This window comes from Hylobates moloch, unplaced genomic scaffold (assembly GCF_009828535.3).
Source record: "Hylobates moloch isolate HMO894 unplaced genomic scaffold, HMol_V3 SCAFFOLD_12, whole genome shotgun sequence".
NCBI lineage: Eukaryota > Metazoa > Chordata > Mammalia > Primates > Hylobatidae > Hylobates > Hylobates moloch.
In genome coordinates, this window is record NW_026652287.1 from 94,551,615 (window position 1) to 94,573,768 (window position 22,154).

A 22,154-nucleotide genomic window follows, 5' to 3' on the forward strand; every position below is an offset into this window, starting at 1 on the left:
GCTTATCTTAAATATTGTTTAGGTTCTTATTAATTTTTTAAAAATACAGCACTGTGACTATACCTTACAGAGGGATTTTGGGTTTAGTTCAGGTCACATAAGAATGGCTCATTCATGAATCTGTGTAATCGGTCATGACATGCGTATATACTTGTTGCATACCAACATTAAGTAAGCGTCTGTCTGGGATGCTGGGATCATGTAATTTGGACTTTTTATTTTTTTAAGCATCATTTGAAGCTAAGGATAGCTGAGTTCTTACCTAAAAGAACACTGTCCATCACGTATGGAAAATCAGGCATTTTGATTCATAAATACACAATTCATAATTTGTTCCATCTCCACTCATCTCTCTTCTACAGGCTCAATACTAATCGAACTCCAGTTATTATCACAGCCTTGGTACTTTCCATCGGGGGCTAGATAAAGAAGATCAAAGTTTTCACCTATGATGAACAAAATGGCAGGACTTAAAGATGACTTTCCTGAAGAGTGCAATGCCTTCTGTCTTTTATTTATGGACTGAAAGAGAAACCCCTCAATGTACATGGCAAATCACATTCCCCTCACCCTAAGCCATACTTACGGACGACATCCCAGATTCTCCTGAATGCAGGAAAGTACCACGGTTACACCTATCTACTCCGTCGAACCAGGTACTAACTATGACTAAAATTATATGTGGAAAAAAAAATCCAAATGACATTAGTAACAGAAAAAAAAAAAAAAAAAACAAGTATGTGTGTAGGGGGGTGGATAGAAGGCAGTCTTGAAAGCGTCAATGCTAGACGCTTTTTTTCTCTTTACTGGGAATTGCAATCAACCAAACCATAGGTCTGTACCTGACCGAGAGCCTTAACAATGCAACAAGACTGTGAGAACTCTCACTCAGGGACACCTGCTCTTAGCCTATTATGGAACTACTGCCTGTGTGCAGAAGTATCATTTGGAAACATGAATTTTATGCCCAAAGGGTAAAATGCCCAAGAGGCTTTACTCATGCCAAGTTCCCTAAGAACCATGGGGCTTCCTTTTGCCTTGGGAAAGGAGGTGAACTTTTATTCTTTTTTTGAGACAATCTTGCTTTGTCACCCAGGCTGGAGTGCAGTGGGGTGATCTCAGCTTACTGCAACCTCTGCCTCCCAGGTTCAAGCGATTCTCCTGTCTCAGCCTCCTGAGTATGTGGGACTACAGGTGCACACCACCATGCCTGGCTAATTTTTGTATTTTTAGTAGAGACGGGTATCGGGGGAACCAGCCCCAATATTTCAACGTAGGTTCTATTTTCCCTAAGTGTCGGCCGGTCTGAGAAATAAAGGGAAAGAGTACAAAGAGAGGAATTTTACAACTAGGCCTCCGGGGGTGACATTACATACTGGTAGGAACGTGATGACCCTGAGGTGCAAAACCAGCAAGTTTTTATTAGGGATTTTAAAAGGGGAGGGGGTGTACGAACAGGGAGTAGGTCACAAAGGTCACATGCTTCAAAGGGCAATAAAGATCACAAGACAAAGTCAAAATTAGAATTACTGATGAGGGTCTCTGTCCAGCTGTGCACGTATTGTCTTGATAAACATCTTAACAGGAAACAGGTAAGAGCAGAGAACTGGTCTGACCAAAATTTACCAGGCTGGAATTTCCCAATCCTAGTAAGCCTGAGGGTACTGCAGGAGACCGGGGCGCGCATTTCAGTCCTTATCTCAACTGCATAAGACAGACACCCCCAGAGCGGCCGTTTACAGACCTCCCCCTAGGAATGCATTCCTTCCCCAGGGTATTCCTTGCTGGGAAAAGAATTCAGTGATATCCTCTTACTTGCACGTCTGTTTATAGGCTCTCTGCAAGAAGAAAAATATGGCTCTATTCTGCCTGACCCCACAGGCAGTCAGACCTTATGGTTATCTCCCCTTGTTCCCTGAAAATCACTGTTATTCTCTTCTTTTTCAAGGTGCACTGATTTCATATTGTTCAAATACACATGTTTTACAATCTATTGTACAATAGTGGTCCTGAGGTGACATACATTCTCAGCTTATGAAGATAACGGGATTAAGAGATTAAAGTAAAGACAGGCATAAGAAATTATAAGAGTAGTATTAGAGAAGTGATCAATGTCCATGAAACCCTCACAATTGATGTTCAGAGATTGCAGTAAAGACAGGCGTAAGAAATTATAAAAATATTAATTTTGGGAACTGATAAATGTCCATGAAATCTTCACAATATATGTTCTTCTGCCATGGTTCCAGCTGGTCCCTCCATTCAGGGTCCCTGACTTCCCACAACAGACGGGGTTTCACCATGTTGGCCAGGCTGGTCTTGAACTGCTGACCTCGGTGATCTGCCCACCTCAGCCTCCCAAAGTGCTGGGATTACAGGCATGAGCCACCGTGCCCAGCCTGAAAGAAGGTGAACTTAATTAGATGCCAAGGATTGCTAACTACATAACAGTATTTACAATGTGGTACACTTGATTAATCTGATTCAGTCCACCTACCTTAATCAGCATTTCAAAATGTTAGGGGACCATCTGTTCATGAATTGAGAACATTATGAAGTCTCTCATTCAACTCAGGATATCACCCTGAACTTGATGAACTAAAATTTATTTTATATCTATACTTTAATGACTCTGATGTCATTCATTGCTTTCAATGTTATGACTGATGTTTTAATAAGGCCATTGTAAATATACTATAAGTACCACAATCTCTGTGTCAGAGAAACACTTTGCTTGATTGCTTCTCTTCCTGGATAAACATGTAGTGAACAATCAGTGAATATATACTTCATATTATAGGACTGACTCAGAGTTCAATAATATCTAATCAGAGGCAGGGTATGTTTATTTTATTAAGGGACACATCCTTCAAAGGAATCAAACTTTACATATAAACAGAGGTAAAGTGACAAGCGTAATTAGACAAGAATTAAAAGACAAACAGATTTGGGTAACATCACTTATTTTCCACTTATATAGCATCTTTCATCAAAAATGTCAATAAATCTTTCCAACTGTTCTTGTTCCCACCTAGGATATGACGATCTGAAAGTCTTACACATCTGTTCTGAATTTCACACTCCATAACTGACAGCTATTCAGTCTTTGGGACTCATCACTCAATCTCCCCTCTCTCTTGCCTCCCACATACTCTAACATCAGACCCTTTTGCTCCCTCCAACACCTGACGCCTGCCTGGTCTAGGTCTGTTACACTGCACACCTGGACCATGCAACAATTTAACTCCTCTCTCTCCAGGTTGATCCTCTCAGTGGTCACCACCATAGATTGGCTACGGGATGAGGTTTAAACTCCTGAAGCCGGAAGCCAAAGTCCTCATTATCTTGACTCAAACCTATCTCTGTCCAGATCCTGTATTCTCAGCCTCTTAGCTGGACCACATAGTTGGATCCGGGTGAACTCTGTCCAGCTTGAGCAGAGCATGCCAAGGTCATTTTACCTAACTCACTTCACCCTTTATTCAGGAGTGCCGCATATATGTAGGCATTACTGTGCCTTCCACCTCCACCATCTACTCTGTGCCTCTATGTGCACATCAGCATGACAGATGTTTGACACATTTTATTTCTAGTTCTCACCTCAATTATACTAGTTATGTTTAGTGTATCAAACATATCAAGGAATTTGGGCCGGGCACTGTGGCCCATACCTGTAATCCCAGCACTCTGGCTTGAGCCCAGGAGTTCAAGACCAGCCTGGGCAACTAAGCCAGACCACCCTTGATGCCCTCCAATCTCTACAAAAAATTTAAAAATTAGCTGGGTGTGGTGGCATGCACCTGTAGTCTCAGCTATACAGGAGGCTGAAGCAGGAAGATCCCTTGAGCCCAGGAGTTTGAGGTTGCAGTGAGCTATGATCACACCACTGCACACCAGCCTGGGTGACAGAGTGAGACTGTTGTCTCAAAAATTAAAAAAAGAAAAAGAAAAAAGAAATCAAGGAATTTGACAAGGTCACAAACTAGGGAGTAGCAAGCCAGGGTTTGAACCCAGGTGTGATTCAACAGCCTGTGTTCTTTCTAAAACCTGGGGCATCCTCATCCCCAGCTCCCTATTTACCAAAACCTAGGGGTTCCTTCAGAGTCTGCTCAATTTCACCTCTCCCACACAGTCACTTCTGATCACCCCAAATCTTATAATCAGTGGTTACTCAGAACTTCTGCTGCTCTGATCTCATATTCTTAGAAACTTGATTTTTTTGCAGCCCCAGAGCCTCATATTAATAGTCTCTTGAACACAGCAGGCACTCAACTATCTTAACTGAGTGATTTTGCTATTTTCATATTATTTTCTATGGGTAAAATTATGTATCAGGTAAGATAACTTCAGTAACTGAATAAAATCAGTTTCAATAATAAGGGCACATCTATGGTCTCCTAAACTAAGAACAGAGGGCAGGGCTAATTCAACGGCTGACAGCTATCAAAGACCCAATCTCTCTCCATTTTTTCACTACACTATCCTCGGGCCATTTGCTTCTCCTCACATGGAGGCAAGAGAGCTACTGTAGTTCCAGGAATCACATGTAGACAGTTTCTGGCTATAGATGAGGATACTTATCTTCTTTCATATTTTATTAGGAAGGAAAACATTTTCTAGAAGCTCCTCAGGGGTCCCTTTGGCCAGGTCTGAGTCCCATGTCCATGCCCTGGTTGCAAGGGAGGCTGGGGAGACAGCAGATAACATTTTCGGCCTCCACTCCAGGAACAGGCTCTGCCAGCCAGGGAGAAAGGGAAGGAAAAGGGTGTTTGGAAAGGCACTCCATAGGGTTTGCAAACCCCACCTCGAATGGATATTATGCAACCATCTACTCTGCATAAGGAAAACTCCCCCATCCAAATAGATTATCATTAGAAAGGCTTGCTAATCAGGTTAAAAACAAATAATCCAGTTACCATAGAGTGTATTTGCACTGGAGGTAGAAGAAAGGGAATCGGAACCTTCTTCAGCCACCAAGTGTAAATACATTCCTCTTCCCCAGTGTTTTGGTTACATACCATAATCTCCTTCACCACCATGATCACCACAAGGAAAGAAGGGCTAGGAAGAAAAAACCATCTAGCCTTTTGGGCTTCCATATAGTTCTGAAAACACCTTAAGGCAGGCAAAAAAATTTTTTTTTCAAGAGATTTAAAGAACAGAAATGGAGATGAAAATATTTACAAGTCTTCTGCCTCTTTCTCTGATTCTTCTATGCTGCTTCTAAAAAAATGACAGTCTGCCACCCCTACCACCACCACCACCACCACCACCACCACCAACCACCCCATCTGCTGCCAATTCTGCAAACAGCATAGACATCCATCAATAGGGAAGCTCTTTTTAAAATTCTAGTGCAATGGAAAATGATGCAGCCACTAAAATGGAAACGGATCTGAATGGGCTACCATGGGAAGCTATTCAATCTAAACCGTTAAGAGAGAAAAGCAAGACGCAGGGCTATACCTACTGTGTACACTCATCTGTGCTTATTTAAACGAGGGATGGAGGGATTTATGATAGACATGTACAGTTGTATACTCTTATGTGTATGAACATTTCTAGAAGCTGTCTTAAGAACTGTGGATGGTAGTTACCCCTGGGGAATAGGACTGGGAATCTGTGGACACAGATACTTTTTGTTTTATATTATCTTTTTGAGAGAGTAATTCATCTTATTTTCATATTTAAAAAAAAAAGTCCCCAGTGCCTGAATTTCAAAGTGAGACTAATATGCAAATACCTGCAAAATTTCATTAGCACACTTAAGATACTTGTCTCCTCCAGTGACCTATGATTTTACTAACAGTAGCAAAATAAATAATCTATAGACAGTAAACATTTTTGTAACTCACCCTAACTGAATTTTGTCTATATAATTACTTTTAGAAAAGTAACTCCCTACTGAAAAGAGAAGTTTTAAATCCCATTTCCCAAGGAAATAAAACCATGTCTTAAAAGGTAGTTCTAAAACAAATTTTATGGGACTAAACTGGAATTGCCAAGTCATAAATACAAGTTTTCAAGTAAAAATCCCACTAAAATATTGTATACTAATGTTACATCTTTCTTACATAACTTCATAAAATACTGTCTTTTAAAGGGACCAATGCCACTGAAATATTTCTACTGAGAACTGGGTTGCCCAAGGCTCACAGCTTTGAATCTGTATTTCATGGGCAATGATGTCTTCCATAAAGACTCTTCACTGAGAATACTCATACGAGCAGACTGTGGCAGTGTATGATAGGCGTGTATATACAGTTGTCCCTTGGAATCCATGGGGGATTGGTTCTAGGACCTCCTGCAGATACCAAAATCTGCGAGTGCTCAAGTCCCTGATATAAAATGGTGTAGTATTTGCATATAATCTACATACATCCTCCTGTATACTTTAAATCATCTGCAGATTACTTATAATACCTAATACAATGTAAATGCTATATAAATAGTTGTATTTTTTAGGGAATAACGACAAGAAAAAAACACTCTGTACCTGTTCAGTACACATGCAATTTTTCTTCCTAAATATTTTTGACCCCTGGTTGGTTGAATCCATGAATGTGAAATCCATGGATGTGGAGGGCCAACTGTATATCCATTCATGGCAACTGAAGGGTCACAGAGTTCATCTAGAGACTGTTTACATATAGTTCACGTGATTCCTGAGACTAGACTGTTTTACCTGTGATTCTCAGGTTTGTTGTTTTTGTTTGTTTTTTGAGACAGTGTCTTGTTCTATCAACCAGACTGGAGTACAGTGGTGCAATCACAGCTCACTGCAGCCTTCACCTCCTGGGCTCAATTGATCCCCCTACTTCAGCCTCCCAAGTAGCTGGGACTACAGGTGCACACCATCATGCTCGGCTAATTTTTGTATTTTTTTGTAGAGACGAGGTTTCGCCATGTTGACCAGGCTGGTCTCGAACTCCTGGGTTTCAAGCAATCCACCTGCCTTGGCCTCCCAAAGCTGGGATTACAGGCATGAGCTAGCGCGTCCAAATGGTTCTCAAGTTTTTTGTTTTTTTTTTTTTTTTTTTTTTGAGATGGAGTCTTGCTCTGTCACCAGGCTGGAGTGCAGTGGTGCAATCTTGGCTCACTGCAATCTCTGCCTCCCGGGTCCAAGTGATTCTCCTGCCTCAGCCTCCCGAGTAGCTGAGACTACAGGTGCCCGCCACTACACTCGGCTAATTTTTTGTATTTTTGGTAGAGACGAGGTTTCACCATGTTGGCCAGGCTGGTCTCGATCTCTTGACCTTGTGATCCACCCACCTCGGCCTCCCAAAGTGCTGGGATTACAGGCATGACCCACCGCGCCCGGCCTCAAGTTTTAAAGTTTGATTTTGTCCTTCAAAAATCATTTCTACAGCAACAACTACAAAAAAGGAATAATGTTATCTCCTTAAGGTTAAAGACGGTTTCTCAGAAGACAAAGCAGGATAGAATACTTGCACTTCTAAAATTTTTTCAGTGGTTCTAGGATTCATTTTAAAATGAAGCAATGCTAAAGGCAGACTGCAAGGTATATTTGCAGTGTTGAAATTTAACTGATTCTTAAAACATTAAAAACTGTTTGGCATTTGAGCATGTGCATCCCCTAGAGACCCAGAAATTCCATTTGTAGGTTAGAGGAGCAAGTGCCCCTGTTAGGAGCACACTGAAAATATACACAGCAGCATCACTTGCAAACGAAAAACAATAAAAGCAATAACAAAAGACAATCCACAAATAATCCAAAGCCTATGGGCAATAAAATGGAGAGATATATATACGCACGCATTGGAGATATATATATATATATATATATATATACACACAGTAAAATGGAGATACACACACACACACACACATTGTGTTTATTTGTACAGTGGAATAAAATAAACCAGAACTACAAGAATTAAAATGGGCCAGGCATAATGGCTCCCACCTGTAATCCCAGCACTTTGGGAGGCCGAGGCTGGTGGATCACATGAGCCCAGAGTTCGAGATCAACATGGGCAACACGATGAAATGCTGTCTCAACCAAAAAAAAAAAAAATTAGCCAGGCATGATGGCACACATGTCTGTAGTTGCAGCTATTTGGAAGGCTGAGGCAAGAGGATGAGCCTGGGAGGTCGAGGCTGCAGTGAGCCAAGATCGCGCCACTGCACTCCAGCCTGGGTGACAGAGCGAGACCCAGTCTCAAAAAGAATAAAATGATTAAATCTCAAAAGAAGCAAATCAAAGAACACATACTTTATGAATTCTACTTTATAAAGGTCAAATGCAGGCAAACTCTTTTTTAGGTATGAACACACACATGATAAAAAGAGAAAAATCTTGAGAATAGTTAAACCTTATGGCAGCGATGACCTCTTGGGGGTGGGAAGGCTTGTGATGTAGGGATGCTTAATCAGGGAAGGTCACAGGGTCAAGTTCATCTCCTTACCCTCGGTATAACATACAGGGGTGTTTCATGTATTTTTTAATGGAACATCTTCTTTGTATAATATTAGTTTACAAACATTTTAAAACAAAAACTATGGAGTAGGCCAGATGCAGTGGCTCACACCTGTAATCCTAGCACTTTAAGAGGACAAGATGGGCGGATCACAAGGTCAGGAGATGGAGAACATCCTGGCTAACATGGTGAAACCCCATCTCTACTAAAAATACAAAAAAATTAGCCAGGCATGGTGGCGGGCGCCTGTGGTCCCAGCTACTCAGGAGGCTGAGGCAAGAGAATGGCGTGAACCTGGGAGGTGGAGCTTGTAGTAAGCTGAGGTCGCGCCACTGCACTTCAGCCTGGGCGACAGAGTGAGACTCCATCTCCAAAAAAAAAAAAAAAACTATGGAGTAAATTACACAGTGAAATAAAATGTGTGTGTGTGTTTGCTTAAGCTGTAGAATGTGAGTGTCTTCTGTCAATCCTATTGCTTTATCTCTGGCTCTATACTTAACTCGTTGGGTAATAATCTTAAAATCTAAATTTGAGACCCTACTTAAATTGTGACCTGGTCTCAAAGGTCCTCAGGTCACCACTGCAATGATCTTCTTGGATCATTATCCTCACTGGTTACACACGGGAATGTGAAGCATGTAGTCAGGGGAAAGCCCTGCAATTTCCCCCAGGCCACAAGTAATCCCCGTGGAAGCAAAAACAACCTACTCTCCATAAACTGACTGGAAAGGAACAGGTGGGAAGGAGAGCAGAGGGGTGGCCAGCATTGTCAGGGTTTCTCCAGAATGGCCTGTCAACCAGGACAAGCCCTGTTCCCACATCTTTTTGAACAGCCTGGCACAGAAAGCAGCTCTGACTGTTTTACAAGCAGTGCTCTTGCAGTTTGGGGAGCCATTTTCCCTTTTATTCCAATTGAAACTGTGTGCATCAAGCTCTGTCAACTGTTGCACTCACAGTGTTACGAGGCTATTGGATGATCTGCTGTCAGAACAACTGGCCCCTCTAACTTTTTCTTTTTTTAAACAACAGATTTTTTTTTTTTTTTTTTTTGAGACAGAGTCTCACTCTGTCGCCCAGGTTGGAGTGCAGTGGTGCGATCTCAGCTCACTGCAACCTCCACCTCCTGGGTTCAAGTAATTCTACCTCAGCCTCCCGAGTAGCTGGGATTACAGACGCTGCTACCACTCCCAGCTAATTTTTGTATTTTAAACAACAGAAATGTAACCTCCAAGACCCAAATTATCAAATGACAAGCAGCAAACTTTTCCAACTTTCCCTCCTCTCCCACCCCCAGGTGTTTTGGTTTCTGAAGACTGGGGATCACTATCAACAATGGGCAAACCTTTGCTACAGAACTGATTAGGAAAAAAAACACCTGAATTAATAAATGTGTGCAAATATTTTAACGTTCAGGGAAGGAAAGAAAGGTTGCATTTTGTGTCAATATACAGAAGTCTTCTATGACAAAGAGCCACAAGTGAATACAGATTTCCTATGAGATGAAAGGCTCCCCCAGGCAGAGATCACATGAATCTGAGCCTTCACCACCCTATGGGCAATGAATCCCACACTATGCGGTGTCCAAGCATGGTCCGAGGAGGCCCAGGTCAGACGCACTCTCCATTTCCCCCACGGCTGCTTCCTCTCCAACAGCTCGAGGCAGCCACCACACCCTTCTTCCCCAACGTGGGCTGGGCAGCGTCACACAAAGTCAGTTTTACAGAGTTTCAAATTTCCAGGCAAAGGCAGGACGACTCAAAGATGCCCACTTGTTGAAAGACCAGATGTTAAAGTACAAAGTTAGATTCCAACTCAGAGCCTGGTTAGACCCGGGGTTACTTTCGAACTCCCAGGGAGGTGGGAGGAGACCTGGCTCTTCTCCAGCCAGTAGCCGGCACAATCCAACCCAGATATTTGTCCATCTGTTAAATCACTCACATTGGACTGACATTTTTAAAAGGACATAACAGTAAGGAGACTGGTGGTTCATTAGGCGTTTAGACAGTTTAAATACCTAGAAACCCACTGAGAAATTAGGGAGGGATTTGGGCAAGCACAAAGGTAACTAACTATTAAGAGCACAAAGACAAATTGTATTTCTTTCCGGCATCTCCCAGGATATTAAAGACCACAAAGCTCCACAATACATATTTACACACTCTGGCTGAAATGGAAGACTTGTGAAGAGACTTACCAAGGGCTACACAGCAAACCCAGGAGCAGAGCAGGATCGGCAGCCAGCTCACCCTCCTGCCCGAGGCATTTGAATCTGCAAGGCAGGCAGGCTAGATATTCCAAACAGCACCTACCATATGACTCAGCCTGGACTTTGGAGATACTGCTCACATTATCTCGGGGTATTCCTGTGTTTGTCTCAGAGAAACTCCACGCCCTGCACTGTACCCAATACAAATGTCAGTAATAATGCACCGTATTCAACACATTGCTGTACAAATGGGCCCTTTGTGCTGCCAGCAGAAGAGATCCACATTCTGTATCTTTGCAGGGAGGTCGACTAGAAGGGCGCCTGCTATCAATCACCCCGACTCTGGGATTGCGAGAGGACATTCGGTCTGGTACTCTCCCTTTACCAATAAGGAAATGGGCTCGGCTCAACAAACCTTGTTAGGCAGAGCAAAAGCCAGCAGTGGACTGGGCACAGGAAACACCAACGTGATGAAGGCAGAGCAAAGGGGCCAGCCAGCACCAAGGGAAGGGAAGCGGCTTAAAGACAGTGAGCAGTCAGGAGACTCTCTGTTGATTCATTCATGAGACAGACACTTGCTGGGTGCCTCCTAGTGTCAGGCGCGGCGAGGCGTGCTGGGGAGGCAAAGGGGCATAGCCGCCTCCTGGCCTAGTGGCCAGGGGGAGAGACACAATGACAGCCACTGATAAGTGTCAGGAGAGTACTTGGTGCTAAGCCAGCACTTGGAAGGGGCTGCTAAGGGCGAGATAAGAGGAAAGGGGGAGGGGAAAAAGTCAATCGAAAGCAGAAAGAAAGGCTTATCAGAAGGTGAATCAGTTAGACAGAGAAGTAAAGATTTGGAGGACTTGGTGCAGGTGAAGACTGGGACAGCAGATGGGTCACACCCGGAAGGTCCCACTTAACTCAGGCAGAGGTGTTTGGGGTTCATCCTATAGGTCCCTTGGCAGCCGCACAGAGGATTAGGATGATCACATCCCTGTTTTAAACAAGTCCTTCTGAGAAAGCAAGATGGAAAATGCATTTCCATGGAGCCAACTGGAGCCTGCTGCAGCAATCTATAGCAAGAGCTGGTGAAGGCTGGATGTAGGGTGGTCGTGAGAGGTCTATGAAGGAGGTGGAATGAGAGGACTTGACACCACCTGGATGTGGGGGTGAGAAGGGGCAAGTCAAGGAAAACCCCACTTCTGTTTCATTCCTTCTGGTAGCTAAGATTATTCACAAGGTAGGCAAGAGGAATTTTCAGCCTCCAACACGATAAACTTGAGGTTCCTATGGGACCTTCAAACACAGATGTCCTGATGAACAGAGACAGAAAGGGACAGAGGAAACAGCACTGGAGCCCATCGGTGACAATGCCTTAGGCACCTCTCTGAGGAGACAAGCATAGACAACCAGACCTAATCAAATCACAGCTCTGCCTCTTAGCAGCTATATGACCTGCGGCAAGTAAATTAACCTTTTTGGGACTCTGGTCTCACCTAAGGAAATTCCTTTTGGGATTTAATGAAATCAGAAAAGGACATGATGTCATGGCAAACAGAAGAGATTTAATATTTTCCTCTTGCCCTTTTGTGATCATATACTGCTTTGTATTATAATTGAGTACTTAACCTTTGCAGCAGATTACAAGTTTTCTCGCTGTCACTCATCTTTAAATCCCTTTTGACCATATTTGTAGGCACAGATTCTCAAATATTTGAATTGCCACAAGCCATATGAAAAACTAAGGCCAGACTGTTCTAGGGGACCAGGGGTTTCCTGCTTTTGACATTAAATAACAAATGCAAAGATCTCAAAATTGCTATGTGGCTTAAGCGGTGTTGATTTAACTCTGTATTGAGGGGTGGGATGGAGAGAAAAGGGCAGTGGGGTTTGGAAAAGAGGGAGAATTTTGTCAGCCTAATAAAGGCTAGTCAAAGCCTACTCTGTGAAAACTCTACTGTAATATTTAAGAGGAAGAGTGTCCACCAAAGTTAATATTGCACAGCCTCTATCCTCTGGCTCTGTTCAAGTAAAGGTCTTAAGTCATGTTAAATAATAAATTCCAGCAAATGGATCTTGCCTTAAACCAAATGTTAAGTCAATAGTACACTCTGTATATGAGACGTATATACTTTCTTTGCTAGGTCATTTTGCTAATTCTAACTCTTGAAATGAATATTTTAAAACTACAATAAGATTTTTAAAACCAGACTGACCAGTAAGGCATACATAATTCAGTTCCACATAGCTAAGCTTGTTCATTTTTCTTCAGGGTTTGACTTTAAATTTGGGATCCAACTTGTCTTTACCTATTTTTATGGCTGCCTTCCTAGTCTGAAAATATCTTGGTCACTAGATATTTTGTTTCATCTCCAGCTTAGCTCCTAAAATACATTCAGGATCACTTCTTCCTTCCCCATTCTTCCCTGGTAGCTTCGTATATTCCCATCCATTCACCCACAGCCCAGTTCAGTACACCTACCTCACATTCTGCGTCTCAGTCACAAATATCTTTTTTAAAAACCTGCCCAAGTTTCTAATACAGAATGATTTGGCAACTGCCTCAAAGCTCACTGTTTGGCTCATTTAATTATTTGGATTAAACATAGACAATGATCCAATTCAGAGCTAATGGTCTTTAGGACATTTATTCCTGGCCGTCTTCAACCTGGGCACATGTGACATGCCTCAAGCATGACCAGTTTGAGAGGACACTTTGGTCCCCAAGGGCTGAGAAAGAACAAGTTCCTCCTCGCTCACATATGTAGTCTGAACCTGAGGTTCTTGCCTCTCTACGAAGTTTCTGGACTCTGGGTAGCTCCCGTTAAACACACAATACACATCCCCATCCTTCTTAGTCAACCTCTAAGATTTTGACACCCCACTGACATACAGACCCAAGATACCTTCCAGTTCTTCTCTGCCTTGAATAGACTTGAACTTCCCAGATGTGAATAGACTCAACTTTTTGGTGCGTCTACAAGATGCTCTCCTATCCCATTGCCAATAGGGGGAAAAACGAAAGCAGACAGATGGCCACATTAGATGGAATCTGCCATTGAGGTGGCAACGTCCCCATGGCACCCAGCCCCTGTTCTACTTGAATTATTCCTCCGACACTGACGAGAGGTGCACAGTCTCAGGGAGAGACTACTGAGACGTAATCCTTTCCCTTTAAACATGACTTTGACATATGCATTACACACACAGTTATACACGTCTGACTCCACCAGGACTCACATTGGAGGTGGTGTTTAAAATGAACAGCATCTCAGTGCTATTATGATGCTTCACTCAAAATTGCTCTACGGCTTCTACTACAGGAGCAGGTCACATCCAGGAAATGCTTTGTCTGAACTAGAGCAGGATTTTCTCACTATTACCTTATGCCCCAGGGCTGCCTTACTTTCTTCAAAACCCAGATCAGGATCTGCGACCTATGACCCAAAGCACTCTCCTTGTAAATTCAGGATTCCCTACTAAGCCAGTCCCTATCCTTTTCTCTCTCAGAACTTTGAATACCTTTTACATTCTTCTCTTTCTCACAGCTCATGTCATTCCTCCAGGCAGAGGCCCCTGAGGTTCCTGTGGTTAGTAGATGTGGATAGCTGCCTGCTGCATCAGACTCAGCTGAGCCCAGGAATCCTTCTGAACATAAAAGATTTATCCTACAAATTGGTGCAATCTTTGGGAGAACAATGTGTTTGCCTCTATTCTCATTTAAAAGACACATGCCCTTTGACCTAACAGTTTTGCTTTTGGAAATTTATCTAAATATGGTTATAGAGAAAAATGTACACAAGTTTTCAATACAGTATTACAAAGCAAAAGAAACACAAAAAAAATCATCCTGGGAGGAACTTAAACTGTGTATCTGTAGGCGACTGGTTAAATAAATAATAGATACGTATATTTTGTGTCAAGACTATTTCTGTAAAGACACATAAGAAACGTAACATTGCAGTCGGGTGCGGTAGCTCACACCTGCAGTCCCAACACTTTGGGAGGCCAAGGCAGGTGGATAACCTGAGGTCGGGAGTTCGAGACCAGCTTGACCAACATGGAGAAACCCTGTCTCTACTAAAAATGCAAAATTAGCTGGGCGTGGTGGCGGGTGCCTGTAATCCCAGCTACTGGGGAGGCTGAGGCAGAAGAATCGCTTGAACCTGGGAGGCGGAGGTTGCGGTGAGCCAAGATCACGCCATTGCACTCCAGCCTGGGCAACAAGACCAAGACTGTCTCCAGAAAAAAAAAGAAATATAACATTATTATCATTGCTATCTCTGGGGAAAAGGACAAGAAGCTGGAAAAAGAGACTTTAATTTTGCTTTAAGCCCTTTAGTACTGTCGAATTTTTTTTTTAATAATTTTTTTTTTTTTTCAGACAGAGTCTTGCTCTGTCGCCCAGGCTGGAGTGTAATGGCATGATCTCGGCTCACTGCAACCTTCGCCTTCCAAGTTCAAGCAGTTCTCCTGCCTCAGCCTCCCGAGTAGCTGGGATTACAGGAGCCCGCCACCATGCCCGGCTAACTTTTGTATTTTTAGTAGAGACGGGGTTTCACCATGTTGGCCAAGCTAGTCTTAAACTCCTGACCTCAGGTGATCCATCTGCCTCGGCCTCCCAAAGTGCTGGGATTACAGGCATGAGCTACCGCGCCCGGCCTGTGTAATTTTTTTTTTTTTCAAATGAATTCGCACTTAAACTACTTAATAGAAAAAAATGTGAACCTTTATCATTTAGAGCTACTAAACACTTCATTAAACAATATCACTTAATCTTTGCTAAACATGAACTAGAAAAACTAGGCACAAATAGAAACTGTATAGACCAGATATACATTAGAATGGGTCTGCTTTAGCAGTTAATGGTTTAATCATTAAATATTCTCAGGTCAGGGTATTTTTCTCTAAGGTACTTTATGTGTTGCTGACTCTTCTACAATCTAAGTGGCTCAATGTAAACCATTCCCCTTGTGCTAAACATGCGTGTTTATACTTAAAGTCAATTTCACTGAGGAAATTAGGGTAGGGTCAGTTTGTAAGGTTTTGCCCTAAACCTTAAAAAGAACACAAAATCCTTCAGGTCTTAAACAAGATTGATGCCCAGGCCCTAAGTAGGACATATTGAATCTTCTGTATATTTTTTAACAAGCTCCACAGGTAATTTGGATGTGGCTGGCATTGCCTGGTGTACACCTAAAGTAACCATGCTTAGAAAACACTATCTTATCCAAAAGAAACACAGCATAGAGAATTCTATGAACAAACTACTGCGGTACTCCAAGATTTTAAAATACGTAACTTCCTCAAACACTGATACGGGGTTTAAGGTTAACACTGCGGGTAGGCAAACCCACCAGGCTCTCTCACTGACACAGCTCTTCTGGCTCCTTCGAGGAAGTGAGGACCAGTAAGTGCAGGAGCCTTTGGGGCTGGTGTTTCTCAAGCTATGGCTTCAGGCAATCTCAGGGACAGAACCTGGAATGTGCATCTGACAGCCTCCTTTCTACCTCCCATCTCCACCCCATTCTTATGTCCAAAGAGTTTGAAACTACTGAGCTAGACCAGTATATCCCGAACACCAAATTGTTAAGAGTGGATGGGGCCCCAGTGATCTTTCCCACTCCCCAGACCAGTGAATCAGAAATCTCCACTGGAGGTTCTGCAGTACCCCAGGTTCTTTATCTAAACAGGAAAGTTAGGAAACACCAATTTAGGTCAAACTCATTTTAAGATAAGGAAATCAAGGCCCAAGAAGTTTAAGTGATTTCACCAAGGACTTATAGCTGATTAATGATAGCTGGGAGTCCTGAAACCTGGTGAGCTAATTCCTCCCTCTTAGACCAATACTGCTTGTTATATTATGTGTAATCATGAGAGCCCCAGTATCTGTGCAGTTTCTGATTCACCACGAAGAGGCCCCAAGTGATTAATAAAGCCTGAACCCAGGGGCATGTCAGAACGCACCACTGGTTTAAAGGATGACTGACACAGTAAAGTGTCCAACATCAACCTGCCCTCGGAGTTCTTTCACTTTCAATATCAGTAGGAGGAGAAATATACAATTGCACATTTCATAGAAAAGTAAACCCAGCCCCACACAGTTAACAACCGGGTGAAGTGGGAACACAGGACAATTCAAAGTTTTCGGAGCACACCATTTCTTGGTCAAATATTAGTACCTTCAGCAAAAGACCTTTAATTACCACACACTTTCGGTTATGGCAACAGCCTGCTCCTTACTGTTGGGAGAGAGGAGTACTCCACACCCATGGCCTGAAACCGGGATCTCTAAACCCATCAAAGAGAAACATGGATGGGAAACCAAACCCCCCAGCTTGGACAGCATCCAGCAAGCTTTAATTCAGAGAGAGTTCAATCGAGATATAATTGCCTCTAATTGGCCCTCCCACACGGTCTCACAACATACAGCTGTAATCAGTTCCACAAAGAATGTGTTATATTTCTTCCTTGAAAAGTCAGAATCCTCTCCTGTTAGGTACTTACCATCACTGTTTTGATTTTTGTAAATATACCTAGACATTAAAAAAGGAAGAATGAATGGGTAAAAGCAAAGAAGTAGATGGATTTTTTCTTTTTTTAAATAAGCACTGATCCCTATAACCTTAATGATAACCCAGTGAGATTCAAATCTGTAATGGAGACTGATGTCGACTCAGGAAACCTTTCTAGTCCAGGGCACATGTGATCCAAAAAACACATTCATCTGGTCAGACATTTTCCATACTCTGATTTTTATCCTTCTTGGCATGCTCAACTCTCCTTTAATAAAGTCACAACCCTTTGTTGCCATGGAACCCAATCAGACACGGAGCCTGTTACTATGACTTCCCTGCAGATATAAAAAAAGACCCAGTGACCGAAAGACCAGCTCTTTCTTAAAAAAAAAAAAAAAATTACAAGGCAAAGAGGCTCCAAAAAAACCTCAACACTTTTGTATTTACTGAAGTTTAATCTTTCATGTAGGCTCACCTGAACTCTTCAGCCAAAGCTAGCTCATGTTTTATAAAAATTTTTCAGCTGGAACTTTCCAAAGAAAATAATTTTACAAATAAATACCTGGGCAAAGAAGGTAAAAATATTCTTGGGATATCTTACTTTTTTTCTTCTTATAGGCAAGCTTTCTGAAATTTGAGTAGCTGTTTAGCAAACATGTGTCAATCAGCAGCTGCCAAATTGCAATATTCATTTCCATCAATACTTAACGTTGCCAAGAGCTCATTATTTCTCTGGAAAGAAAAGATATTCTAAACAATACAATCAATCCTGTGTTCTGGACCTGGACTAAATCTGCAGAAAAAAAAAAATCTGAGACTAAGCAGAGTGGACTGAGCAGAGCTACTTAAGGAAAGAGAATTAACATTTGTTGAGTGCCTACCATGAGCTGGGCACTTTTACGTCATCACGTGAGGACCCTGCAACTGAGGCAATGCCACCTCTGTTTGGCAGATGAGGGACCAAGGCTCAGAGAGCTTAAGTACTTAAGCAGCTCGTTCAAACTACCAGGCTAGAATGCTTCCTGGCTCCCAAAGCCAGAGCTATTCCTTCATTCAACCAGCACTTATTTCTGGTCTCACAGGTGTTGTACATTTTGTTATGCTTCAGGAGCGAATTCACAGCCTGCAAAGCTTGGCTGTAAAGAGAGCGCGGTGTCCATCTTCACTGGCACAGAGGCCAGTTCTAGCTACACCCATGTACAACTACCACCACATCTATACAACAGCAGCTACCCCTTGGGGGAATCACGAATAAATGCCCTGGCTACTTGCCTAAGGAAACACATGTGGGCTAGGCACCCATTACACCCTTCCAGAGGTTGGGCCACTGCCCAGGGCCTTCCAACCCTGGACCTCATGGTGGGGAGGACCAGGAAGCTCTGGGTAGCCTTTTCATGTGCAGTATCATTGGCAAAGTAAAGCTCAAGCCATGCAAACCACAACAGTTTCTCCAACCTGGTTTTGGACAACCAGCTTCAAGAAATGACTAGTAAGAAGGAATGTGGCAAGGCACAAAAGTTATAATTTATATTATTAATTATACCAGCCTCTCAGCTAAAGAAAATTTACCTATTTCATGTACAAAGATTATAACAACTGCTTTCATTAAAAGAAATTTTTAAAATCACCCAAAACTGCAATACGATACCACTTCATACTTACTAGGATGGCTGTAATTAAAAGACAGATAATAACAAGCGCTGGTGAGGATGTGGAGAAATCAGAACCCTCCTAACACTGGTAGTGGGAATATGAACTGGTGCAACCACTTTGGAAAACACTCTGGCAGTTCCTCCAAAGGTTAAACAGAATTACCATATGACTCGGCAACACTCCTTCTAGGTATGTACTCAAGAGAAATAAAAACATATACCCCCACAAAAACACATACAGAAGTGTTCATAGCAACATTATTCTTCATAGCCAAAAAGTGAAAACAACCCAAATGTCCACCAAATGTCATATATCCATACAATGAAATATTATTCAGCCATGGCCGGGCATGGTGGCTCATGCCTGTAATCCCAGCACTTTGGGAGGCCGAGGTGGGTGGATTGTCTGAGCTCAGGAGTTTGAGATCACCCTGGGCAACATGGTGAAAACCCGTCTCCACTAAAATACAAAAAGATTAGCCAGGTGTGGTGGCGTATGCCTGTAGTCCCAGCTACTCCGGAGGCTGAAGCATGAGAATCACTTGAGTGTGGGAGGCAGAGGTTGCAGTGAGCCAAGATCATGCCACTGCACTCCAGCTTGGGCTACAGTGAGATTCTGTATCAAAATTTAAAAAAAAAAAAATTCTTTGGCCATAAAAAGAAATAAAGTACTGATTCATGCTACAACATGCATGAACCTTTTAAGAGAGGGGGAAATGAAGGGTAACTGCTAATGGTTATCTTTCTAAGCTGATGAAAATGTTCGAAAATGGGCCAGGTGCGGTGGCTCACGCCTGTAATCCCAGCACTTTGGGAGGCCAAGGCAGGTGGATCACTTGAGGTCAGGAGTTCGAGACCAGACTGGTCAACATGGTGAAACCTTGTCTCTACTAAAAATACAAAAAAATTAGCCGGGTGTGGTGGCACGCCATTGTAATCCCAGCTACTGGGGAGGCTGAGGCAGGAGAATCACTTGAACCCGGGAGGCTGAGGTTGCAGTGAGCCGAGATTGCACCATTGCACTCCAGCCTGGGCAACAAGAGTGAAACTCCATCTCAAAAAAAAAAAAAAAAAAACATTTTTTTTTACGGAGGTTTGATTACCTCTGTAAAGACTGTATTTCCAAATAAGGTAATGTTGTAAGGTAGTGGGGGTTAGGATTTCAACGTATCTTTTGGTGGGGGACACAGGTCAAACGATAACACTGACTTTAATAGTAAATGGGCCAGGCGCAGCAGCTCATTCCGGTAATTCCAGCACTTTGGGAGGCCAAGGTAGGCAGATAGCCTGAACCTGAGGTCAGGAGTTCTAGACCAGCCTGGCCAACATGGTGAAACCCTATCTCTACTAAAAATACAAAAAATTAGCCAGGCATGATGGTGCACGCCTGTAGTCCCAGCTACTCAGGAGGCTGAGGCAGAAGAACTGCTTGAACCTGGGAGATGGAGGTTGCAATGAGCAGAAATCGTGCCACTGCACTCCAGCCTGGGTGACAGAGCAAAAAAAAAAAAAAAAAAAAAAAAAGTAAATGATATGGCAGTTCCAGAAGAAGGGAAATAGTCTCACCGTGAACAAAGGTGTCATCACACACAATTTTTCTAACAGAAAAGTTATGCAAGGGTTCAGACTTTTCATCACCCAGGAGGCAACAGAAGCATTCCAAATTCCACAGAAAACCTGCCCTGCAGTGGTCACTACTGTACTGACACGTGGGGAGCGATCTAGAGCACCAGTAACTTCAGTTAACATTCATTTAAATTATTACCTTTGTATTTTGTATGCATTTGTTTGAGATTTTCACAATAAAATGCTGAGGTAAAAATTTCCTCAGAATGCTGATAAAATCTGCTGTATTGGTCTGTTCTCACACTGCTATAAAGATACTACCCGAGACTGGGTAATTTATAAAGGAGGAGGTTTAATTGACTCACAGTTCCACATGGCTGGGGAGGCCTCAGGAAACTAACAATCATGGCGGAAGGGGAAGCAGGCACGTCTTACAGGGAGGCAGGCAAGAGAGAACGCATGTGTGAGCACAGGAAAAACTACCATTTATAAAACCATCAGATCTTGTGAGAATTCACTCACTATCACGAGAACAGCATGGGGGAAATCGCCCCCATAATCCAATCACTTCCCTCCCTTGACATGTGGGGATTACAATTTGAGATGAGATTTGGGTGGGGACACAAACCATATCATCTGCTAACAAAATCTTCATTCTTAAAGAACACCTAAGTAAAAACACCAATTAGCATCTTCGAACAAACATTTTTCACAAGCCAAAAGTAGAGAGAAGATAAATTTTCACATACAGAAACAAGAGTACATGTCTTCCCTGATTAGACTTATTTAAATAAATAACGTAGCCAAGGCCTTAACAAACCCTTTGATGTACTTAAACACTGAACTCTGGGGAAAAAAAAGTCCTGCTTTCTGTTGAAATAGTGAACTCAAATATTACACCAATATCAATGCATGAAATTCTTAATGCATTATTTCTTTCCTTTCATGCTTCCTTCCATTTCTCTACCCATTTATTCTGCAATCTCTGCTCACCTCTGGGTAGAGAGGGACAAGTGAGTCACAAGTTACAAGGATGCCACGGCTCATGCAGACTTGGGCACAGGTTGGGTAGAAGAGCACCTAAGCCAGGTATGAACTGAGAAAGGGACTCAGGGACGACCCTGTATTTACGTTATCTTACATAAGCCTTCCACATCCTTATAGGGAAACAATTACACTTAATTTCTTTGTTTGTTTGTTTTTGACAGGGTCTTCTTGTTCTGTCACCTAAGCTGGAGTGCAATGGCGTGATCTTGGCTGACTGCAACCTCCACCTCCTGGATTCAAGCGATTCTCCTGGCTCAGCCTCCTGCATAGCTGGGACTAAAGGTGTGCACTACCACACCAGACTAATTTTTGTATTTTTAGTAGAGATAGGGTTTCACCATGTTGGCCAGGCTGGTCTCGAACTCCTGACCTCAAGTGATCTGCCCACCTCCCAAGGTGCTGGGATTATAGGTGTGAGCCACCACACCCAGCCACACTTATGGAAACTGAAGCTCAAATGGGTTAAGCAAATTGGCTAAGATGATTTCATACAGCTTGTAAGAGCCAGGATTTTAAAACCAGGCCCGTTGCCCCCAAAGCCCTGGCACCATGCTGCTTCCTCACTTCACCATGCACAGCTGTCAGCACACTAGGGGAGGGCTTTACCACTGCCTGCATTTAGAAGACCTGACCACTTCTCATCACCTCCACTGTCAACGTTCTAGTCCAAGCCACTCTCATCACTCCTACAGGTCTCCCTGGGCCATCCCATGCCCACCTACAATTTCTTTTCAATCCAACA

The 22,154-nt window shown here is 42.8% G+C and overlaps 1 protein-coding gene across 12 annotated transcripts in view; it reads right to left on the reverse strand.

Annotated features, from left to right (window-relative positions):
* The window catches only part of TMCC3 (transmembrane and coiled-coil domain family 3), a 298,732-nt gene that overhangs the window by 38,520 nt on the left and 238,058 nt on the right, over positions 1-22,154 (reverse strand). For 2 of the 12 annotated variants that reach the window (XM_032170921.2, XM_032170925.2), the window contains exon 1: positions 10,636-11,068. The exons of 7 other annotated variants lie outside the window; for them this stretch is intronic. The gene's annotated coding sequence lies outside the window, so the exon portion shown is untranslated. Of the gene's footprint in view, positions 1-262; positions 502-10,635; positions 11,069-22,154 lie in introns of those variants that run through there. 3 more of the 12 variants (XM_032170922.2, XM_032170924.2, XM_032170920.2) reach the window with 3 other exon arrangements.